At 39.2% G+C, this 24,641-nt stretch overlaps 1 protein-coding gene across 3 annotated transcripts in view; it reads right to left on the bottom strand.

The window, feature by feature from the left end:
* The window catches only part of MAD1L1 (mitotic arrest deficient 1 like 1), a 372,656-nt gene that overhangs the window by 291,317 nt on the left and 56,698 nt on the right, over positions 1-24,641 (bottom strand). The window contains exon 1 of one of the 3 annotated variants that reach the window (XM_054842374.1): positions 18,779-18,871. The exons of the other annotated variants lie outside the window; for them this stretch is intronic. The gene's annotated coding sequence lies outside the window, so the exon portion shown is untranslated. Of the gene's footprint in view, positions 1-18,778; positions 18,872-24,641 lie in introns of those variants that run through there. 3 annotated transcript variants of the gene reach the window in all.

Genomic DNA, 24,641 nt, shown 5'->3' with positions numbered 1-24,641 from the left:
CCTGACAAAAACAGTACCTCTTCAAAGTGATCTTTCACCTAAGAAAGTTCTGTCCTACATGAAGAGCTGAGATGTCATTACAAGAAGTCTTTTAGATATCCCAGGCACCGATAATTAGAGTAGCGAACAAAACCATTGAGACCTTGGGTTTCTCTGGGAGGCAAGTACAAAGATTTAACAGTAGATTTGATCTCTGTGCCACAGACCGTGCAGATGAGCCTGAAAATGCTGCATTTTGTAATCCCCGGACAGAATCACGCTTCAGTAAATTGCTGTATATTATAGCCCAGACAAGAAATTACAGAGGTACATATGCATGAGGAAAGGTTGCCACCCAGCCGGTCACAATACTGTCTCTCAGCCCCAATACAGGGCAGAACACAATGCTTACCAAGACTAAAACAGAGAATTTTGGCTTAAGAAACAGATCGGGACAATTGCTGTAGGTATAAATCAGCCCTGGCATTCACAGGAGGCTGTACCATAGCTCCAGACTCTTCCCAAATACTTCAGTCTGTAAGCCCGCATTATCTCTAGCAATATTAATAATTCATTTTAATATTAGCTATTAACCTATGAGTTGCTGTGAGGCAAATATGGAGACAGAGTGAAGACAAATGGTGCTGCCATAAACTAACAGAAATAGCAAAAGAAAAACACACCTAATGAAGACCACCCATTCTCTAAGAGGTTCAAATCCACCACTGAAAGGCGGTATTTTGATTAATTCAAGCAGTTATTTTTCTGCATATAGCTTTTCTGATCTGTAGAGGTCAGCTAATCAAAAGGTGTCATGACAGGGTAATAGTTAGCCTTTAAGATTTCCATTCTATTTAAAAATCTACAAACATCAGCAAAAGACAAGAATTATACTTGTTTAAACAACTGGACTCCCTGCCACAAACAGATCCCAGAGTTTAATACACCTTATAATACAGGACAAAAAAGGCCCAAGGGCTTCCACCTATGAGTAATACAAGAATAAATGAAACTGTACAGGAAGAATAGAAAGGAGTTCTGTCCTTTCTTTTCTAGTATGTCTGTGAACCTCACCTTATAAAACCACCCTGGGTGAGACTGACAATATGGTAAGTCCTCAGTCATACAGACAAAAAATTTATACTGTATGACAGAGAAAATAACTCTTGACACTGAGTTGGATACCTCACTGGCAATCTGAAACAACCGGACCAACCCCTTTTCATACTTAGCTTCAGCATGGAACAAGGACCTCTGTGCAGCTTTTTACAGGGAGCTGCTCTAGTTTCCTATTTAGGATCTAAGCCCATTTGAAGTGCTCTGACTTGAAGTCTCTCTGATTCAGATCCTGGCTGAGAAGTCAGCTGTCCTCCACGTACCTGCGGCATTCGAGTTCTTGGTCTGTCAGCAGAAGTCGCTTAATAGAAACACAGGAATCAGTTACAGGTACTGATACGGCATTCATAATAAAATCAGATATGAACCTGAAGAGATGGTTAGATCATCCTCCTAAAGCCCTATTGACCTGCACTAAGGATATTTCTAGGAAATAAAATTATGTCTTCCCAGCTATGAAATATTTTGGTTTGATTATGCATCTTTCATGTTTGGTTTTTTTTAAATGCAGCTGATTAAAAGACAACTATCTTCTATCTCTAAATATAGTTGTATTTCTTCACTCATAGGTATAGCTTCCCAATCTAGCCACTACAACCAACTGGCATCTACTTCTTGTCTCCCCTTCCTGATCACTAGCTATAATGTTATGCTCTGTCCTGCCTAAAATATCCAGCAACCATTCATCCTCCTGCCAACGCAGCATTTTGGACGATCATTCCAAAGAATATAATTTAAAAAATGATGATATTAGATGTTGGAGTCAATCTTTATAAGGGGAAAGCATCCATTTGTTTTGGGTTTTTTCTTTTTTATTTACACACACGCTATTATAAAACATTAAAATGTATAATGTTTATATAATAATACTTTGTTTATTTTTATATATATGTACATGTATATAGACACATCTACTTACATCATGAATTCCACATACTCTACATCTTGATCTCACAAGCCTGGGAGATCCACAGTAAAGTAATATTTATATATTGTGGAACTCCATGACACAAACATGGCATGAACATGCAAGAGAACTCTGAGCTGACAAAGACATGAAACTCCTACAAAGTTTTCTTTCAATCCAAGATGAATATAGACAATAAAACCAAGATTACCAAACTGAGACCCCGTGTACAGCGTCTTTAACCACATCCCCAAATTGAACATGTTTGGGGATTTTTTTTGTTTTTATTCTATGCCTGGAAATTTTAATAGAAATGTTATTGTACATTTGAAAACAGAACAAACTTGAGGGATTATATCAAATCAATTCCACTGGGATTTGTGTCCGCTCTAATCCCCTATTCAGTCTCAATCTCATTAACATACCAGGCTTAATTGGCATTTCATCCCTGCATTGTGTCTCCAAAATGAACAAGGTGTAATTATGTTAAAAAGAGCACTTCAACGGTTTTAGTTTAATTCATGTCATTCATCCGCGTCAGAATGAACGCAGATGTTCTATTGCGGGATACAGCAAGAGATGAGCAGCTTTGAAACCACACTTTTTAGTTGAAAACTTTATGTTAAAAAAGTTATTTAAGTGAAACGTAAAACACAGTATTTTCTTCTTTTGTTTCAGTTGCTATACAACATTAACTTTCAAAAGCTGGTTCTGCTTAATTTGATTTTTCATTTTCAAATGAACAGCTGTGTTTAAGTCTAAAAGCCCTTTGTTTAAGCATACAGAGCCCCAGAAAAGGTTTGAACAAAGCATCTTTCTGTAAACACTTGATTACCAGGAAAGGCCTGGCTTTCAAAGTAATCTAGGGGTGTTTTTGCTCTAGGTTCTCTTTTAAAGGAAAAAAATTGCATCACTTCTCAGATGTCAAACAACAAAAGCAACAAATGTTTTACTAATTGCATGGGCTTCTTGTATTCAAGGTAAATAAGGGAAGACAGAAGAGGGTTTTCCAAATGGTCATTTTCAAACAATTTTTCCCCCTTCCCCAGTTACAGGCACAAACCCACATTAATGAAAATCACAACTAATTGGCATCATATTTTAATTGTCACCAAATCAATCAATCTTGAATTTTATGGTCAGATGAGTCCTCTCTAATACTGATAGTTCCTGGACAAACAGAGTATTATAAGATATGCTATTTCAATGAATATTTAGGAACAAAGCTACAGAAGACAAGGATGTCAGCTAAGAGTCATTTAACAAGTATTCTTTAACCAAACAGCATTGCGCATTAAAGAAAAGGCTCAGCAAGGAGGAGGCCCAAGTACTGCCCAAACTTTCAGTTTTAACATTCCTTGTGGTAGTGCCGTACTCCCCATTTCACGGTTCTTGTGAGGAAGTAAATGCACAAGTGGAATTCCCTTTATTAAAAATTAGGTTAGCTTTCTTAAGTGATTACTGGTGAAAATATTTTTGAAATTTAAATATACCTATTAAGCCATTTCCTATTACATTTGCCCAACTAGGAAACATTAAAAATACAACATCTATTGTATAAATTCTGTAATTTTCTAATTACACAGCATCAGGTAAATATGAGACAATTTAGAGTAGCAGGTAAATATGTAATTAGGGAATTAAGATTTATTATTCAGAATGCATAATAATGACAACTGATTCAGAGGTGCATCCAATCAAAGCAGCAAGCACAAGCACCTCTATAAAATCACTGATACAGTAGGCAATGGTGGCTCTTAATTCATTCCAGGTGACTAGAGGATATCCAAATGTACCCTGAGTAATTCATTCACAAACTGATTAAAAAGATCATGTAAAAGGTTCTGGTCAAAGTCAGTGTGACAAAAAAAAATCCAAAACCAACTTTAATAAAAGCACAGACACAGCATTCACAGAAAATATTGGTGTCTCTTTAATAGAGTAATAACCAGTTAATGATGCTTTATCAAAATATGATGGGGATTTGGAAATTACAATGCAAATTCCTCCAAGCAGGTACATACACGTAACACTGTGCTTTTATCACTTTCTGAAAGGAAAAGAATGTTAAATATTACTCTGTAACTTTGTATGCAACAGATATAAGTTCTAAATTATTCTCATAAACCCCTGTAACATAACTATAAGCACCCCTGGATGCAAACCCCAGGTTTTTGGGGGGAGTAATCACTATTATTTAAAAGCAAGGTTAGACAATCATTTTGTGCATATTTCCCCTCCCCTATAATATCTGCTGGCAAATTTCACCTACTTACAACAGACAGTAGACATCTCCAGGCTAATTCTCTTCCTACGAGTTTTGTGAAAATAAGCAGCTGGTGAGGGGACAACTGAGAATTCACAAACTCATCCTTAATTCTTTAATCTTTGATCTAACCGCTGGTGTTGAATACAGCAGCTCATATGCTGCTATCCAAAATACTCTGCAGGAAAAGAGCTAACGGGGAGAAAAGGACGGTGGTTTTCCAGGCTAATGAAGAATCAACAGAAAAATTAAGCACAATTCAGTTTAAAGAAAGCTAATTAACCAAGACTGAGAAATCCATAGGAAATTAAGGCTTTTTCATTGCTCGTGAAACTACTTGTTTGGTCTTTCTGATAACAGCTGCTAAAAGATCTGTTCAATATTTGACATATTACCCTAAAAAGGACTTTTGAGAAGACTGGGAAATCTCAGGCCCTAAGTTCAGAGACATTTAAGCCTATGCTCAATCATCTTACCCATTTTAAACCTAAAGTCACAAGTGGTCCAGTTGTTCTTTGGACTGAGACCTGCACTACTTGGAGACAGTATTACACATCACTTGTCTTCCTTTCTCTACTGAGCATACACAGGAATAGCATAAAAGCAGCAGAAGCTGATCAAGGAGAAGCTTGTTTCAGGTTTATCTTCAAGTCAGTCAGATTTAATACAAAACAAAATGTATTCATTGATTGCCAGCAATAAAAGTCTGTTGATTTCATGCTACTGTAACTTGGGAGCTAGAACTTATCTCCAGCAATACCATTATGTTTAGTATTCAAAACGTATAAACAACATATGACCCTCTAGGCTTAAAAGAGAGTCCAAAATCTGTGTTTTTACTTCAGTATTGCATTTATGACCATAAAGTGCAGTTAGAATATAAACAGTTTTAAAGCCACCTGCTTTCGAAAAAGTTATTTTCCATAATTAAATACTTTCATATCAAAGTCATCCAGGCTATCTAAATACATTTGGTTTTCCTTTCATACATATAATCAAAACCAGCATATGGTATGAAATAAAACCATAACTATAAGACCACAAGCAAAATATGTCACTAAAATAATTATTGCAAATCTCAAATCACAGAAAAAGCAAGAGCTTTGCCTTGCATCACTGCCTTCATTCAAATCAGGGATGCCATAAAACTCAATGCTAGTTGTGTATTTTTATATCTTCTATGACTGTGCTTTTTGACAGGGTCTGGCATTTATCCCGTTAAACCACATCAAGTCTTTTCAGCAAATCCCACATACTTCATTCCACCCCAATGAAGGGCTGTCTTAGCCGGGACACTGGGTTGTACGTTCCTTGTCCCTGGATCCCAGCCCTCCCAGCAGGTTGTATTTTGAGTTCCCTGACCAACACTAGCAATAGCGCTTCTTTGCATCACACAAGCTCTTGGCGAGCACAGGCCTTGGTAACCTTTTACAAAGCACCTGAAGGCAGGAAACATCTGTCTGTCATGCCTGCTCCGGAGATGGAAACCATCTACTTCTTGTCACACAGCAGATAGACATCCAAAGCACTAAAGAATATGTGTCTCACGGCGTAGCCATCAGGTAGCCATTGCTCGGCAGCATCCTCCCTTACGATATGAAGCCCATGCACACACTCATCGGATGAGATAATACAGGTCCAACACGTGACAATCACAAGCCTTTGCGAAGCCCAAGCAAAAAGCTGCAGGGAGCTGGCTACTGAATTAATTCATATGGCTCACAACTCCTTTCTTGTCTGTAAGTTCATCGAGAAGCAAAAAGCATCAGCTAAACTGTCCCTAAATGCCACATATGGGTCACAAGTGCAAGTGGACCATCCATTTTAATAAAAAGTAGATTCTATGAAAATCTAGAGCCATGAAGTTTAGCTACTGAAGAATTAATGAACTTGCAATAAATAAGATTTAGATAAGAGACTACACAGGTACGCAGAGAAGGCGCACAGAAAAGTCATGCAAATATAGATTTCAAATAAGAATTTTAAGCTTGGTCTTTAAATCTCTAACTCTTAAAAGACAATTTGTCTGGGATTCATGGTAAAGCAAATGTAAGTGCATGAAAAGTTTTTAACATACAGCTGGGGAGTCTACAAATCAGCCTTCTTTCCTGTAAAATCAAACATGCTAAAATGGCACAATAAATCAATGAAGCTAGGTAGGGAGGTAAAGAACAGTACACAGGAAAGCTTGCTTAATACAAAGAAAATGGAAATGCAGAGGGCTGGTAACATTAGTAAGTGCAGTCAAAGAAAAAAAAAAGAAGAAAAAAGATAAGATCAAGAGTTACCTTCAGAAAACAATGAATGCATACAGCAAATGGAAACAGAATAAAAGAAACAGTTGTGTATATAATGATAATTTTACCAGGGATGAGAAAAATGCTTCTTTATATAGGCACAGAGTGCTCTACTTGTATATGAGGAAGATAAACTAGAATACCACCTGTGTGAGTAATCAATTTTCCAGCAACATCAGGAGGTGGAGCTGGGTATTGAATACGTAAGAGAAAAGATTAGGGGAAAGTCAGGTGTACTGAAAGCAAACAGAGAACCACATTTAGGTAATTTTCAAGCACTGCTGTGAACAGCAATCCCACTGCAGCCCATTACACAGGACAGGAGCTGTAACAAGTATTTGCTAAGAACTCCAAAATTTAGCTCAGTTTCAGGTACAGCATCACAGAACACAAGACAAAAAAAAAAAGGAAGACATCATTAAATTATAAAGCAAAATATTTTGGCATCAGATATTTTTAGCTGGGATTGGCACAAGACAACACTGAAGTCAGTCTTAAGTAGCAGAACTGAGAGAAAATTCTATAACTAGACAGAATTTATGTTAATACTGCCTACGATAAAAATTCAAGGATCTGGCAGAAGCTACCCTGAAAGTCAGTTCTTGGCTATAGCACTGCATTTATAACTTTTAAATATTTTACTGAAGCTTTCATTATAGCAAACTAAATGAATAATAGGCCAACTGTTCTACTCCAGAAAAAACTTATCTATAGTCATTTGGGGATATATCAACAGTTAAGTATGTTATGGGTTGTAACACAGCCATATTGGCCTTTCCCTCAAATACAGACCAGAGGACAAAATACAACATTCAAAACCCCAATAAGTCAATTAAAGCATATGACATGATCCGTACAAATCTAGGGTCTGGTCTAGAATGCAAGAGGTTTTTTCCAGTTCCTTCATTTCTGTGACAGTCATGGCCAAGCTACGAGTCGCTGAGCAGTATCTGCCTGCATGTAACTACACAGCGTGCTCTGCAAAGCCCCAGTTGCAGAAAGGAAGAATATTCTCGCAAGAAATGGAAAGCACAAGTACAGAGACTTAATTTACAAAAGAACATTAAGATTGCATCCCACATGATAATCACTCAGGGTGCTTGGTCAGGCCTGCCTCCTGGTGCTTTGATTAGTCCCTGCTGAGAGAAGTAGTCTGGGGATTTATAAAGCTTTTTTTTTTTTAAATGCTATGTGTACTACATCAGAAAAAAATATAAGGAACCTTTTCTAGAAATGCCAAGGAGAATTTCATATAATATTTCTTTAAATTTTAATGAAACATCAAAATGTTTGGGGTTCCCCCACTTTGTACGGAACTGACACTACATTGTTGGGAAGTACGTTTTCATGGTAGTTCTATTATTAAGCCATCATGAAAAATGTATCAAAGACAGTTCCACAAAACTAGTATTTATTTTCTCAAAAGTGAAAATACAACACACAAAAAAATCTCAACCTATCAGCAAAAAAATCATGCAAAACCACAATCTAACAGCACATTAACAAAAAAAAAATCCAAAGTGGAAATACTGTAGAAACAGAAAATTTGACAAGCTTCAATAGACACATTCTCATACTGTGAGAAGTTGCACACATCTAGCCCAGCTGTTACACCATCCACTGACTTTCTGCCTGGCCATTTTCCAGGTAACTCAACAGCTAGAGTGCCATGAAGGAATGTCCTCACCTCTATATTAAGAGTTAAAATACTAATTTCCAAAAGCCACTTTTGGTGTTTAGGGTTGAGGTATATGGGGAGAGCCAGCTTATAGGTTACATCATCTCCTCACACGGATTACCTTAGTGTTCTCTGGACTGTCCATGTTAAATATGTTTCTCACTTGTAGCAACCTTGAGCAAAGTCCTATGTCTAACATGGATGATGGAGTAAGCATGGCTGTGGGCTATTTTTTGCTTGTGATCTTTAAAAATTTTCAGGCACTCGCTGGTTTCAAAAGCCTTTGCAGTGTTCTCTGTAAGGACTTCCAGAACACTCACTTTTCATCAGGGACCAAGAGATCTCTGATGCTCGCAGGGTATAATGTCACGATGCTTCATCTCTGACAATGCTAAAATTTTCATGACTTCAGAGCACCAGTCATTCAGGGGAAGAGACTGGTTAATCCTTTCAAGGTACAAATCACAATGGTAAGATCAAACCAGTGTGGAGGAAAGCTGCATCACTAGTCTCCACTGAGTTAATGGTGAATAAAATCATGTACTTGCACATCTGTTTGAAATGCACATTTTCAGGTCATATAATCCTTGGAATTGCAACTAGGGTCATTTGAGGAGGTACAAGTGAAGTTTGTACCTCCATGCTCCCCATCCCTATGTAAGTAGCCCCATGGGAGATGTTAAATCTGCTCAGACAAATCCTACATCATCCCGTGCCTCCCACGATGGAGCTTGGGCTGAATGAGGTCTCCTGACAGCAGCAGACAACTCCCGGAGAGCACCCATTTTCTACATGGGCTGCTCTACCTTCATGTAACAGGATCAAAACACATATCGGGAAGAAACCACAAGCTCCCGAGAAAGAAGGCTGAAAAGCAAGATGCCTTATCTGCAACAGTTCCTCCAGCTCATTGCCTGTGTCTGAAATAGCACTTTGGGGAAAAGCAACAGACAGGACTAGGCTGCTATCCATGGCGCCCGCTCCCGGAGCCCCAAGAGATATGGACAAACAAGTCAAGGCATGCATTATGTAGCACATGTAGGTAATTTTGATGCTTGTGAGAAATGTCAGATCCCTGGTGCACATGTTGCACTACTGACAAAAAAGCACACAGTGAATTGGACATGGCACATCGACGTGTCAGTAGGACCATGTACAGGGTATGGATATGGGACCATGGCATATAGTTTTTGAGAGCTCCCATACTAGGCTCTGAGGAACTGCAGTACACAGCATTTTTTTCAGAGAAACCTCCCACATGTAGTTTATTAATAAGTCAATGAAACTTATTTACAGAACATATTGATGACAATCATTCCTGCATCTCCTGACACCCTCTGATCAGCTAGGTCTTTTATACCTTGCATGTTATAAATACAGCATCTTAAAAATTAAGTAACAAGAAGCCCTTGAAAATTTCAGTGTGCTAGAAAAAAAAAAAGATTTCAAGAACACACCACCAAGTTCTAGCCTTCTGGATGCTGCTAGGAAAACATTTCTCATTCCCTTCATTTTTTTCCCTTTTTTCCATTAGTATTTCTGTCACCCTCCTTTTGCCTGGGACAAAGTCCCAAACAGGATTTCCCAGCACAATGCACACCCATTCCTCAGCTTGTCTGTTCTCCTTAGACATGAACAGCCTATAATCAAAAAGAAATAATAATCATAATACAAACAGCTGGATTCATATTCCCCTCCATAGATTGCAAACCCTTATATTTTCTGTACAAAGAGGTGAACTCTGTATTTCTTATGGCTAAATGGTGTTTGTGTAAAGGAGGATTGCTTCATGCTGGGCTGATGGTTTCACTTCTGTAGGATTTTATTTTGCAGTAACTCTTTTCTTACCAAACCACCTTTTGTCCTCCAGATGAGGAGAGGAAAGCAAGGTAAAATGGTACACACAAATACTTTCAGACTCGCAGGTTTAAGGGTTAAATACAACACCTATTTGTTCTTGTGAGATTAGGAAGTGCTGGCTTGCTACAATCACCCTTGCAGTTTATATTAGAAATCCTCAGTGTCTCTTAACGCTTGAGTCATGACTTTGCTTTCTGAAATATTCATCAGTCCTGCACTGTAGCCTCAGTTTGTAAATAACGTTTGATCTTTAATTCTACAAATTATATAAGCAGTGACTCCTCACCCTATTTTCCTCTAATAATGAATGGTGACTTAAAAACAAAAAGCATACCAATGTATGGCAGCTTGCACCCATCAGTTCTCATTTCTGCAGTCAGACAGAGCACAGCGAGTCAGGCCACACCATCAAATCCCTCCACAAATCCTTAAAAAAAGTCCGCAGCCCCATGGAGTGTAGATAAACTCTGTATGAATGACTTATTCCTATTCTGAAAGCAAGTGGTTTCTTGATTTCAAAGTGAGAAATGGTACACAAATAGCCTCGCTTCACAACACAACTCATACACCAAACAATTTAATTTAATTTATTGTCTGTGTTTTGATATTTTCTCTTCCTCTCTACACCTTATCCCAATTAGCCTTTTCGGTTGTCAGCTTCATGTGTCGCAAACAGAGAAACTCAGAATACTAATGCATTACCAAAACCAGCCACAGCAGTAGTACTTTGTCTGAAAAACCAAGACGCTTTTAGGGAACGATAGTGGCCTTTGCAACCCCAAAAAAAGACAATGCAGCTTAAATGTCCCTGAGCCCTTTGGATAAACTTGAGCTGGTAACTTAGTGACAAGGAATTAAGGAACTGATTTTTAAAGCGTAATGAAATATTGGAGAGGAACAGATAAACAAGTGAACATGCATGCTCCAAGGATGGTGCAGTGTTACTTTAACTTCATTTATTTCTTCTATACCTCAACAACTAAAATACATGACTATCAAAGAAACCCATGACCTACCATCTCAACATATTTCCCTATTTACAAATACAATTGAATTGTTCATCTTGTGTAAGGGCATACACAGGAAGAGATTCATATATGTAGAGAAACAGAGAACGTCAACTCCCAATCATTGGAGCCTTTTCTTAGAAAACTATGAGAGACAGTCTCAAAATATTTAAGTATCACAGAATTTCTGTAAAACTTTGGTCTCTAAATTACTGTGATACTTAAAAATTTACCTTATGTTCACAATCTGCTCTAATGCAAATCACATTACTCTGGGCTACAGCTCAATTTTATTTTTCTAACGAGGAACTTTTATTGGCAATAAAGCTTAAGAGAGTCAAACCTGGCCTAATGAGATTGCTCACAGTGTCTTTCCTGCAGGAGAAGCACGTGCCACACCAACAGCCATTGAACCTCAGGCGTATTCTCTATTACTCCAAGGGGAATTTTCACTTACAGCAACAGCAGATCATCGCCATGTTACTGTATATGGAATATTTTATGGTACATGAGTTCAGCAGCCAGAAATGCCGAGAGCCAAAGGTCCTTTGCTTTTCTTCACACAGCTCTGATAATGCCTTGTAACACTAACCCTATGCCATGCTTGGGCAGCAACTGTACCAGAGATTTGAGATGGTCAGCAGAATCCCCTCAGGATAGTGCTACAAGCCAGTCCAACCAATGCCAAGGACTTTATTTGGATTTTTTGGGATGATAGGAAGACAAAATGAAGTTGTTTTCTTGGCAGTTGAACTAGATGATTGTTGTAGGTCCCTTCCAACTGCACTATTCTATTTTATTCTTTTTACAACTTGCAAGACTGTTTTCTTCTAACGTACCTCTTAAACTGTTGTCACTATTCCAAAAGTATCCCACTACAAAGGCTTTTCAATGTATTGCCTCTTCAAATTAGTCACCCAACAGTTATCCCCACAGTTTATTAAATTCCCTCTGCTCTGCAGTCAACTGCAACGCAGCTGCGCAGTCAGAATGATAAATACCCCAGAAAAGCACAGAAGAATCCAAGAAACACTGCTTAATTTTGTTTGCTCCTTCGCCCGAAGCCACTTTCTCCTCTGACACAATATTTGATATTGGCTCAGAAACCTCGTATTTCTCCAGGCCATTGCGGGAGTCTCATCCGTGCGCAGCCCTGACAGGGGGACTATAGAGATCAAGTAAGGACTGTAAACAAAACACATCCTGTTTATGACAGTCGGCACAGAAGAGCCATTTCCCTCCTGCTTGGCACTTCCCAACATGTCACTTGGCATCTCCTTGCTGTTTTGGGAGGAAAGCTCATTAGCAAATTCATTTACTGCTAAGAAATTCTCCTCCTGAAGGACCGTATCTCAAGCGGGAAGCATCGGGAAGGGAACGCAGCACATCTAGGGGGGTCTGGATGCTGATGGAAATTGTCAATTTTCCAGGTAAAAGAAATCAGATGTTTCCGAATCGCTGCGTTTCCACATGAAAATAAATGGGCGAGAAGCTGCAGCTATTCACTGGCTTCTACCACAGCCTCCATGGCAGATGCTGCGTGCTTCAAAGGCTATTTCTAACTAATGGATCTTTCTACGATGCATTTTAGTCTTATGACTATTCAATCCTCTCTTTCTCTACTAAAATATAGATAGCATAACACAAATTCACCTCCTACAGAACAGACTATTGTTAGAATGTCCTTCCACCAACCTCAGCAGGAGGCTTTCAGAGACAGAGAGAAAAAAAAAAAGCACATGTCTTCCTGTTTTCCAAACTGCTTTATCCATAATGCCCAAGGCTGGATTGAGTTTGGCAGATAAAAAGTTGGAATTTTATCTAAGAAACTACTTTATTTTCCATCAACTAGCGCCAGCACAAAGGACACATACAATCAAGAATATGATAATACACCCTTAGGTCACGTTGCACCTGGGGGTAGGAGAAAGGAGAAGGGGCCCACAGTCCCGATCAATCACAACAGTCTACTCTGTACTTGTCTGAAGGTGACTTGAAAATAGAAAATAATACCAAGTGAATGCTGTAAAAAAGAAAAAACTTACAATTGATAAAAGTATTTTTCAAGATTGTTGAAAAATTTGGTTTTGGTTTGTTTTTTTTTTTTTTTTTAAATACACCTTAGAAGCAGATCTTTGCCACGATGAAGGACTTGAAGGCTAGTACGGAGTGAAATTATAACATGACACAAGATAAACTGAGGCCACAGTCATGAAGTCATTACTGACCTGGCTAGAATAGTTCAGGATGTCACCATGCCAGAGGTGAGGCTGCAAGGGAACTGCAGCAACTCAGTTCTCAGATGACTATGTTGAGTCACTACAATCAGATAATCATACAGTTTAAACTCCAGATATTGCATTAATTATTTCACCCTGGCACAAAGCAGACACAAAGCAACGCTACTTGTTTTGGTAAACATTCAGTACTCCTTCGGCCTTATAATCATTTATCATATCAAAGTTCTTTGGTAAACCCAGAAACATTATTTTTAAATGCAGGGTAAATTGTGGGGTGGGGGCTGTCGCTCAAGGAGCAGAAAATTTACCACTCCTTAGTCTCATTTATACACTTTTCACAAGGTGGTGTACAAAGTACACAAAGATGTTTATTTACAGTCTTTCCAGGTCATCGTAAAGCAAAATCCTAGCTCTGGAAAAATTAAAATCAAAGCCTAAGTACAATGAGTGCTTACACAAATTAGATCTAATGAGTTTCCATATGAGGTACCTTAAATCTCCATAAAGACAGGAAGAAAGAGATAATCCCAAATATCACCAACAACACTGGACAAAACAGAGACTGCAAATCTGGGACTTTGCCAAAAGTAACTTGATAAAAATAGCTAAATCTGTAGCAGATGTGTGTGCACAGACACACAAAAAAAAAAGTCAAAGAACGAGAACAAACGGCAGCCTGTTCAGAAGATGTCAGAGCAGGAAAAATGGTGCAGTTCAGGCTGGAAAGACCAGGCTGAAGGAACCATCTGGAATCTAAAGACAGGAACAGCAGATGGACAAATGGATGGCATGGAGACCTGGCACAGCAATAGTGCCTGCTTCATCTCTGAAATGGTTAAAACTAGCAATATGTCTGCCATAGTATGCACATCTTCAATACTGCTGCAAACTCCGAACATTCTTTCCAAAGTTAGCTTGGGTAAAGTGAAGTCTGTTAAAGAGCAATTAAGTATATTACAAAGTGGGTTCAGCTAGCTGTGGGGAATTGATAGATCCCCCTGGTTCTGTGTCCCTGCAAGTAACAAATCAATCAAGCAAGCGCCTCGCTCTGCTCCCACACAGGAAGCAAATCTGTTTACAATCCTGGAATAAATAAATAAATGAAACTCAACACGAGACAACATCCTAAGTTTTCCTCAGTGCATGATATTAACAGCAGAGGACCAAACAGCCAATTGTAGCAGTCGCACTCCATTAAAAAAAAAAAAACAAAGGAGGGTGCGTCTGATGTCTTGTGTAGCAATAATGTGCCAGCAATGCACACAAACAAAAAAACATCTGATATAAACAAACATTAGTCAAAGGCATGAGGGACACAGACATAGCAATATTGTGTGTCTTACATCTGAAAGGTTTGATTAAAACTACTTCATCACTGTAGAAGCATTAACTAGCACCAATCTGTTCCAAGTACTGGAGAACTGATGAACTGGAGACCTAATCTAATGTATTTAAGCATAGTTGCAATCTAGATCTTCAGGAAAAAAAACCCCACACTTTTAATTGTTCTGGAGAGAGAACCATATTTACATCCCGCTCTGCCAACCTCACTTCTGCACTGCATTGATCCAATCTACACTGGACGTGGTCTGCTAAATGTCAACTTTTGATGCAGCCGAGCTACTGCAAACATCTAGGGAATACACAAAGCCACTTGGTACATACCTCCTGTATTGTTATTTACCCCAAAATGGAAACAGAGGCTTAATTTTGTACAAGGCCGCCACATCTGGCAAGGAAGGGAAGAACCTTTGAAGGGGAAAGATAGGAGAAATACCAAATTGTTCTTTTTACTGTAAGCCACCTTTAGAATAATTTGGCAAGGAATCAGTTCTGGACTTTTTCAATCCTGTGAGAGAGATTAGAAAGGAATAAAAATAACCTGAATTAACTATACAGGATTAGTGAAATCCAACAATCTCTTGGGAATTGAGCCTCAGGCTCAGAAGAGGTGCAAACAAACTCAGCTCAAAACACCAGCATAAGAAAAAGTGTATTACAAAGCAAAAGACAGAGAACCGTAACTCTCCAGAGAAGAACAACTGAATCTGAATTTAGCCATTGCTTCTATTATTATCTATCACCCTCTCAACCTAAGGGAAACAGATACCAATACAATAAATATGTCAATGTTTACTGAGCACTTTACTAAGAACTCTATCATTCTGTGATGCAAAATGAAAACTGAATCAGTACTGCTCGGTCAAAGCTCTAACCCCAGCTTATTTAACCCCATTTAAACTCTGTCTCAGTTGTCTCATCCATAAAAGAGCTTTTGCCAGATAAGGGATTTCAACACTCAAAACAGTTAAACAACTAAAAACTATCTAGATGTACTTAGTCTACTCAGCAAGGCTTATCATTCCTTCTTGTTTTCCCCTACCACCTGTTTTTATACCCACTTGTTACATCTTGAATTAAATTACATTCCAAACTAATTAAGATAATAACCACTTTGTGGTTTTGTTAAGCAACTGAAACAATGAGATCCCTCTTGTCTCTGATGGTCTCAGGGTAATAAGGAGCCAAACAGTAATTTAGCTACCCCAGAGATAAAGTTTAATGCCTTTAGATGTGTAACACAGTATTAAAGAGACCAAGCTGAAGTACGGCAGAGCACCATCACATGGCCATATGGTGTACGGGGCCTTTCCTCATTTTGTCGGAGCAAGTATTTTTCCAGTGAAAGTGTAGGGTGATCATTAAGGCAGATACAAGTCTTCCAAGATGTGCGATATACTCAACATCATTTCAACAAGGTCTCATGCAGAAAACTAGAAATGTTTCATTTTCATGGCTCTTTGGCGCTAAGTACAACTGCAGTGCTGAGGCACCAGCAGCTCTTAGGAGGAACGCACAAGTACTCAACTACTTTGATTAAACAGCTTGAGCAAAGCGCACACTTGTTCCACTCCCACTTTTCTGAAACAACTCAGACGTACATATTTCGATGAGGGCAAAGAAAATCCAGCTGACTAGTGGGAGCACTGGTTGAATGTCAGTCTTACAGAACGCCTTCCGCAGTGAGTGAATAGTATAACATTTTCACATTAAAAATGGTTTCATAAGTCTGTTTTCCAAAAAAAAAGTCCATTGAATTGGAAAATGTCTCATTAGATCTAAGTGAGAAAGCTCTGCACGCATGGACCCGGGCATTGTCTAGTAAATAAAGGACGCATCTGCGCAGATGACATTTTACTTACGGGTTCCCAAGGATTCTGTGTTTGCCATAGGCACCACTTCAAGAAATACAACTTATTGTTTTGGGGATTGATCTAATGTTATTGTTTATTACATTTCATAAATTACTATTCTGGGTAGAAGTGATTAATAGACATAATTTTATGTATCCTCCTCCAGAAATTTTCCAACGGAATAATCAGAATAAACAGAACAGCATTGTCATGGTTTCCTAGAAAAGTGTTTTCCTCCCGTAGAAGTTAACTTCAAAAATAACATTTCAATCTCTACTCTAACAGGTAAGCACACATTTTTATCAGCTACTGCATTCTGTAGCCTTTTTTTTTTTTAAACAACAGAATTATATTTGACATCTAAGAAAGCCATATAAGTTATTGTAAGACTTGGCAGTATTCAGCACTTACTTTTAAGGAAAGAAACTGATTTTTAAAAGTCAACAGTTGAAACTGGAGGTTATTTTTGGTTGCTGGCACTTAGCTCAGCTCTAATTTCTAGTCACTTTAGCTTCCCTTTCTGCCACATGAAGCAGTGGATCCCAATGGCAGAGGCAGTACTGAGGCTACCAGAGAAGAAACCAGAAACCCTTCATTGCCCTGGAGAAGCAAGACAAGCACAATGGATGAAAAAGGGGAAGAGGGAAGGATGCCAAAGAGGAGTAAATATTGACCAAAAATTTTAAAGAGGTAGGTTCAGGGGACAGAAGCAGTGCAAGAATTTAATTATTAAATTGAAATCAAACCCATTCAATCCCAATCACAGGCATATCTGAAGGATCAAACTTTTTTCCCCCTTCTCAATTCTGTCTATGTCATCGGTCCCTCCTTGACATTTCTAATGCTCTTGCTTGGAATAGATTGCAAATGTCTGAATTTCCTACTGAGACTGCAACCTAGATGTGGTGAAGGAAGCTGTGCAGACATTTTGGTCCACAGCTGAACCAGCAATTTAGAGCCAAAGAGAAAGGAACTCAACATTTAAAATATGAGTTAAAGCCAAAAGAGTTTCGTTCAAAAATACAGAGTACATTTGAGTCCACCCACTGCAACAGTCTCTCTTTTGAAATTTTCTGCCACAAAGTTCTTTATAATTAGCACACCACCAAGCCTGTTAATCCTCAGAAAAATCAATGGATACGACTTTGGAAGACACAAAATGAAATTCTCCATACTGAAATGTCTCTCTTTAGCTGCATACTCATTAGGAAAAAGAGTGTTTAAGAAAAATCTATTATGGTCTTAACCCGCTCAGTGACAAAATGCATGTCAGGAGAAAAATACAACTCTTTAAACAGCCTTTATTAAACAAGTCACCTTACAGGCAGCCTTCTCTGTGACATTATCTTATGCCCACACACAACATCAGATACTTCTGTAGTCCACAAAACCACCTAACTCGTAAAGCCCAATTTCCTTTGGATTTTTGTTGTACACCTACTAATTCTTCCCATAAGGTAATAAATCAAATGTCGTCCCACATCACACTCATCAGCCCTACCGTGCCCATTCTTCCTCTTCCCTCACCTCCCCACATTTTGTCTCCAATTCTCTACTATTTATGAATGTGTGGGCTAAAGAAAGCACATACCCTTTTCCTTGCCACTGTCAAACTAAATAGAACAAGCCAGCTGGCTTTGCATTTTACTTGAGTGAAAGCAATATAGTTGCTCCCTCCATTGCTGGTTTGCACAAAACTCCCTGGCTTTAAAAGACCTGCCCTCCTCTCCAGTCTGAACTAGCCAAGAGGCTGAGAAGGGAGGGCCACAGACTAATGAACACCACAAACTTCACAGCCTTATGAAACTAGTCCAAAAAGAATTCTTTTCTTCTGTTTTTAAATAAAGAAGCTGGTCTGACAGCCTAGGAAAAACCCTGCTACAATGCACTCCAATGTAAACACCTCAACATCTCTGCATCTGTTGGCAAAAGTGGTGTTAAAACTGGAGCTCAGTACAAAAATCATCCATTTTAAACGGTCAAAAGTTCAAACTCCTGTCGTCTACAAACCCAAGCCTGAGATTTAACAAAACTTTGATCTCTTATTAAATTCTGGAAACAAAGATGCTAATCTCAGCATGACATTTTAAAAGCAGATGGAGACCGCCCATGAGAATGAACATGCACCATGTCTGTCCTGGTTCTGGCAAGGACAGAGTTCATTTCACAAGGAGCCAGGACAGGTGAGCCAAGCTGGCCGGGGGCTATTCCATACCATGGGACATCATGCTCACCATAGGAGGGGGCCAGTCGGGCAGGGGCGGGTTCAGTGTGGCTCCGGGACAGGCTGAGCGTCCGGTCGGTTGGTCGTCGGATCAGTAAATTGTTCTTTGTTATCACCCACTGTGAATATCTGTTATCAGTACTGTTGTTGATTGTTCCTCTCTCCCTTGCTGTCCCAATAACCTGCCCTCACCCCAACCCTCGAGGCTTTGCCGTTGTTGTTCCCTTCTCCTCCCCATCCCACCGGGGGAGGGGTGAGTGAGTGGTGCGTGGCACCCAGCTACCGGCTGGGGCTGCACCACGTCAGTCCTTTTTGAGTGGTGCGTGGCACCCAGCTACCGGCTGGGGCTGAACCACGTCAGTCCTTTTTGAGTGGTGCATGGCACCCAGCTACCGGCTGGGGCTGCACCACGTCAGTCCTTTTTGAGTGGTGCGTGGCACCCAGCTACCGGCTGGGGCTGAACCACGTCAGTCCTTTTTGAGTGGTGCGTGGCACCCAGCTACCGGCTGGGGCTGAACCACGTCAGTCCTTTTTGAGTGGTGCGTGGCACCCAGCTACCGGCTGGGGCTGAACCGCCACAATGTCTTCTCATGGATAACACTGATAGGTGAATAATCCAGGTAAATTAACCAAAGGATAGAAACATTTTCCATAGTTAAATGCCCCATTCAAACTTCACCATGACTAACAGCTTAATTGCCAGGGTACCTAACAGCAGAACGTAACTTTCAGCATTTATGTGGCAGAGATCTACAAATCAATTAGTCATGCTGCCGCTGTCAATGGATTGGGATATGATTATCTAGCAGCTATGAGAAGCTCACACAAGGTCTCCCCTGACTGAATTTGCTCACACCCCAAAAACTGATGGCAGCCCTGAAAATAAATCTGATCACAACACTCTTCCTTGACAAGATATTATAGATGAATAGTAGCTGTTTGGCCATGATCAGATATTTCAATAGAAATCACAATTGTATTTTTTTTAAAGAACAAACTAGCTTCTTCCAGCTATGCTGACTCTAACTGTGATTATCAACCAACCTGTACCTTGTCACACAACATTTGTTAAAGATGCAAAAACAGAAACAAAAGTAATAGTCATAATATTCATATTCACAGCACATCTGAAAAGAGACTGTCTACAGAAGCTCCAGACCAAACCGCCAATACTCAGTTCCAAATTCACCACTTCTCTTGGCCCCAAAGTGGCCTGAACAACAGCCAGAACAGCCTCAGTCTGCCCACAAAGACTACCTACAGCCGGATTAACTGTGATGTACCTCACTTGTAACAACAACTGCTCTCTTATGGACAGCAGCTGCCGCAGCCACCCATACTTCCCATCACATCCAGCTGCAAGAGGTGGCCACTGATGTTGGAAGAACTAGGGAAGTTCAAACCCAGTACTAGCTGACAGCTTGCTCAGGCTGCACTGCAGAACTGGAATTATGTTAATTGAGCCAGGCAGGCAGTGTGAAAAGAGCAACATTTCCCCCAGGACTTCTAGGTTTGGTGTGAAGAAGTTTCAGCAGACCAAGCACCTCTGCTGTGATCCTCAGCACAGGGTAGGCTCAGAGAAATCAAGTGTCAGCTTGGGCCAAGAGGAACAAGACCAGTGCTTAATTTTATAACTACTACCCCAGGTATAAGCCTTGCTCTTGTAGAGAATTTACACATACAACAAATAAAATACTGGAATATGCTGTGGCTTTAATAAAAGCCTATTCTAAATAACTCTCCTCTTCATTTAGAGCAAAATTTAGCACTTAGACTTTTGCCAAGAATGAATAGGAAGGAAACATTTTGCCTATTGACTGACATTCTTTTGCCCCACCTAGCAGTAAACAGATAAAAACTGAAATATAGTCTTTTCAAAGAAATTTAAAGAGGTTTATTTTTTTCAACATCTGAAGGCTTTACAGAAGCAGACAGGTATGCCATATTTCTGAGCATCACCAGATAACAGTCTGCAGGAATACCCAGGCTTTACAATAAATCATGTTTGATCTATTTATTTTTTATTTTAAATGGTCCTGTAAGTTGGATTTATATGATCTATCTTCAGTGTACTGTCATTTTTTAGTGAGTCACATCATGCAAAGTGACCAAAATATTCTTTTTTCTAAGAACCATAAAAATAAATTTGAACCATTACAGCAAAAAACATGCAACATCTACACCACACTGCTGCTACAGTAAGGTAGCTGATACTCAAATTTCTGCAGAAGCGCTGCCCCTGCAAGTATCTAGCACCAGCACCTCTAATGCTCCCCAGCCACAGCCCATCACCGCGCATCCCATCAGCATCCCGTCCCAATGCAGTGGAAGGCAAAACCAACAACAGTCGAAAATTACACCAAATCTGAGTCTTACTGCCATAGCGAAGAAGCACCAGTTAAGATCGCTTCTTGCTGCAATCTATCATTAAATTATTGTGACTCTTCTCCATTCAGCATTTTAAAAGGTGTTTGTCCTTGTTGAATATCAAAGTAATTGAAGTGGTTTAGGTTTAATTTTAACAGTGAGGTTCTTGATCATTTATGTATTGTTTGGGCACAACTTAGAGCTAAGGATAATAATGAGAAAAGCTCATTCCACTACGGTTATTATACACATAAAAAAATATGGTTTGGTAATCTCAAATACAATAAGAACTGTGAAGAACATACAATATGAAACTTCACATAATTTCTATTACGCATATTCTAAAAAGAAAAGGATTGTATAACATGGTAGCAATAATTAATATCTGGACAAAGAGCTAATGTAGGGCAAACAAAAATACCAGTTAGTACTTGCAGACAAAAGGAATTTTAGGAATAAATTAGGATTTCACAGTGGCTTTCCAAACTATGGTGATATATCAAAATATGTCAGACAAACCAAAAACACATCAATGTTGTCCAAAAAACATGAAAGAGAATTTGTGCACCAACAGGGGAAAAGAAATCACACTGAGGGTTTTAAGAGTTGGGGTATTTAGCTTGCCATCTTGTGGCTGACTTCACTGAAGCTTTGATCTGCAGTGATCCTGATCAGAGAGCTCTAGAAAATTCTCATTAGCAAATGAACAATACATTCCCCATTTTCTTCATTTACATTTATCATTTTTATTTCTCAACAAAGAATAGAATCATATATATTAATTACTACAGAAGCAAGTCACACGGATGAGAGAAATGCTGTCTGAGGGGACTTTTGTGCTTTCTTCAAAACATTTAACATCTGGATAAATCCTCAATTTTTTTTTTTTTTTTTACTACTTCTACATGCTGTTTCTCTAGCAGCAATAGAAGTTTCCCAAAGACAAAAGGCAACCAAAAAGGTACATATTCACTAGTAAAGCCTTTAGCTCAACTTCCCAGGATCTCATTTGAAATTCAGTGTCAGATGTATCCACACCAAGATGCTCACTTGTGTAACTACGTCCTTCACCAATGGACTTCATATTTCCAGAACAACCAGGCAGAAATTCATTTATTGCATGTTTAGGTATGAAGAGTTTAACCCAAAGAAAAAATGAGTTTTGAAATAGGAAGAGAAAGAAGTTTGCTTTCTTTCCCTTCTCCTGAGAAGATCACAAAGGAAAGGTTATCTCTGGGGAACTCTCCAGCTAATCCCATTATTCATCTGTAGCATGGCTTTAATATTTTGGCTTGCAGTGCACTGAATTAAGCTTTTTCCTTCTTCCAGTTCTATCCAAATCCAATGTAAAACCAGAAGAACTTTATGAGCCAAAATAGGCAGGGCCCCTTTAGAATGTATGCAGATATCAATTTTCAATGAACATTAAAATGCCACAAATACTACTCAGCTGAAAATTACAGAACATCCTTCTCAAAAAAAAGCTCTCAAACAAAAGCTAACTGAAAACTTGTCCAAGTAAATAGGCCTTTCCTTACCCCTTACAGTTTCTTCCCCATACCTATAGCACACAGCCATGTGTAATCTAACTTCATTTCTAGCTTTCCAGTATTTACCTAAACTACTCATTTTTCAATTGTCAACCCATCTAAACAACTTTGCCAGCAGCACAACTCATCTCTTACATAATTATAAGAGATACTAAGAGTCTCCTTTCCTCTTCCAGTGAACGTATATTTAGCTAGTTTCCAAATACCTACTGCAATTTGTTATCCAGGGCTGCTTCTTGCCCCCGGCAGTCTCCTTTCAGCGACGTTCTAAGGATCCGACAATGCATTGTACAGCAGCAGTACATCACTTATTTTAAGATGTTCAAATCGTTTCCTGATACCAATGAGAGTATTTCTTCAGCCCTTCAAACTACTGCTACATATCAGAATGATTTTTTTGAACCACTGAACACAAGAACATCTAAAATTTTTTTTTCATCTGGCTATACAGCCAGAGTAGCTTTCCAACGGGCTCCTTACTCACTAAAAACTGCTTTAAAATTCTCAAATACACACTCCATTTATTAAGTAGCTTAAATGATCTACATCCTTTTGGGGCTGGGTGAGCTATTATTACTCAATCAGAATTTGTTCTGCCTTCCACTTCCAATCACCTTCAAGCTTAAATTTCACTTAACACACTCACTTCCACTTTTAATATGGCCAAATCAAGGGAGCATATGGACCCAGTACAATTATTAAAAATGGAGGCTCTCTCCTTTAATAGCATGATCAACTAATCAAGTAAAAACTCGTAAAGCCAACGTTATGAAACATTATAACAGCATTATAAAAGACAACCACCCCAGTCTTTCAGCAATTTGACAGCACTGAGAAAAGCCAATGACCAGTATCATGGAATATATCACACAAAACAAGAAAACATATTTCCACTGAAAAAGAGTTTATGGCTCTGGGTCACTGTCTGTCTCCCGTAGGCACATCGAGCAGTTTGGTTACCTATTAACTCTCTTGTGTGTTCACCCTTAATGCTGTATTTCTTATCTTACAATCCCTATTGACATTAAATCTCTTTCCACTTTGTACCGAGTCTGTCTTCTGCTTCTGCCCTATTAACTCATGTCAATATAGCAAAGGGAACAAAATAAAGCGGCAAAGTCGATACTCATCCATCACATTTTTGTGCAACTGCTGCAATGAAGAGGAACAGATAGGTCAAAATCAGAGACGCCTTAGGGAGCTGCCCCAACCCTCCAGCCCTGCTTGTCATCAGACGTGACCACAGCATCACTTTCCTGTGGCTCACACAACAAAGGAAGAGGCTGTATAGGTCAGAAGTTCATCTGCCAAATTAATACGGAGCATCCCGACTATTCAGAGCAAAGACCACACACTGAAGCAGAAGCTGCTCTGATCTCTACTCTGCTTTTGCAAATAAAGTCACTCACAATACAAGCTGTCCTTGTTTTAGGAAAATTACAAACTGCGGTGGGATTTACCAGATAGTGCCACCTTCTTTCCTATGCTTTTTCTGCCCTTCCCACAATTGCATTTTTCCAACCAAGTCACAAAGTGCCTGTGGGAATAAAGGCAGGCATCATCACTGAACACTTAACTGGACAGGATGATCTCTTGTCTCCCCCAATCCCTGCGACAATAGGAACACTAGAGATCTGAATTCAGAACAAAGAAGAAAGCATTTATCAGACAGAATAGAAGAGATTAAAGCATTTCTACCTCTGATTGAATGACCACAGTATCACATTACCTCTGCTCCTGCTGCTGCAGAGGAAGTGATTGAGCCCTGGCACAGGGGCCTTGCTGAGTGAGGAAGGGGGCAAATCCTCTCACCAGAATTTTAATCTCCTACTCCTGGAACCAGGAAATCATTACCCAGTGCAGCAGAGAAATGAATGCTACATGGCATCCAGTGGTCTCCCTGCTGGTAATTTCTACGTGAGTTTATTTCAAAGAGATTGTATAAGGTATTGCAGA

This window comes from Grus americana, chromosome 15, assembly GCF_028858705.1.
Source record: "Grus americana isolate bGruAme1 chromosome 15, bGruAme1.mat, whole genome shotgun sequence".
Taxonomy (NCBI): Eukaryota; Metazoa; Chordata; class Aves; order Gruiformes; family Gruidae; genus Grus; species Grus americana.
The sequence above is the reverse complement of the archived record's forward strand: the minus strand, read 5'-3'. Positions and strand labels throughout refer to the sequence as shown.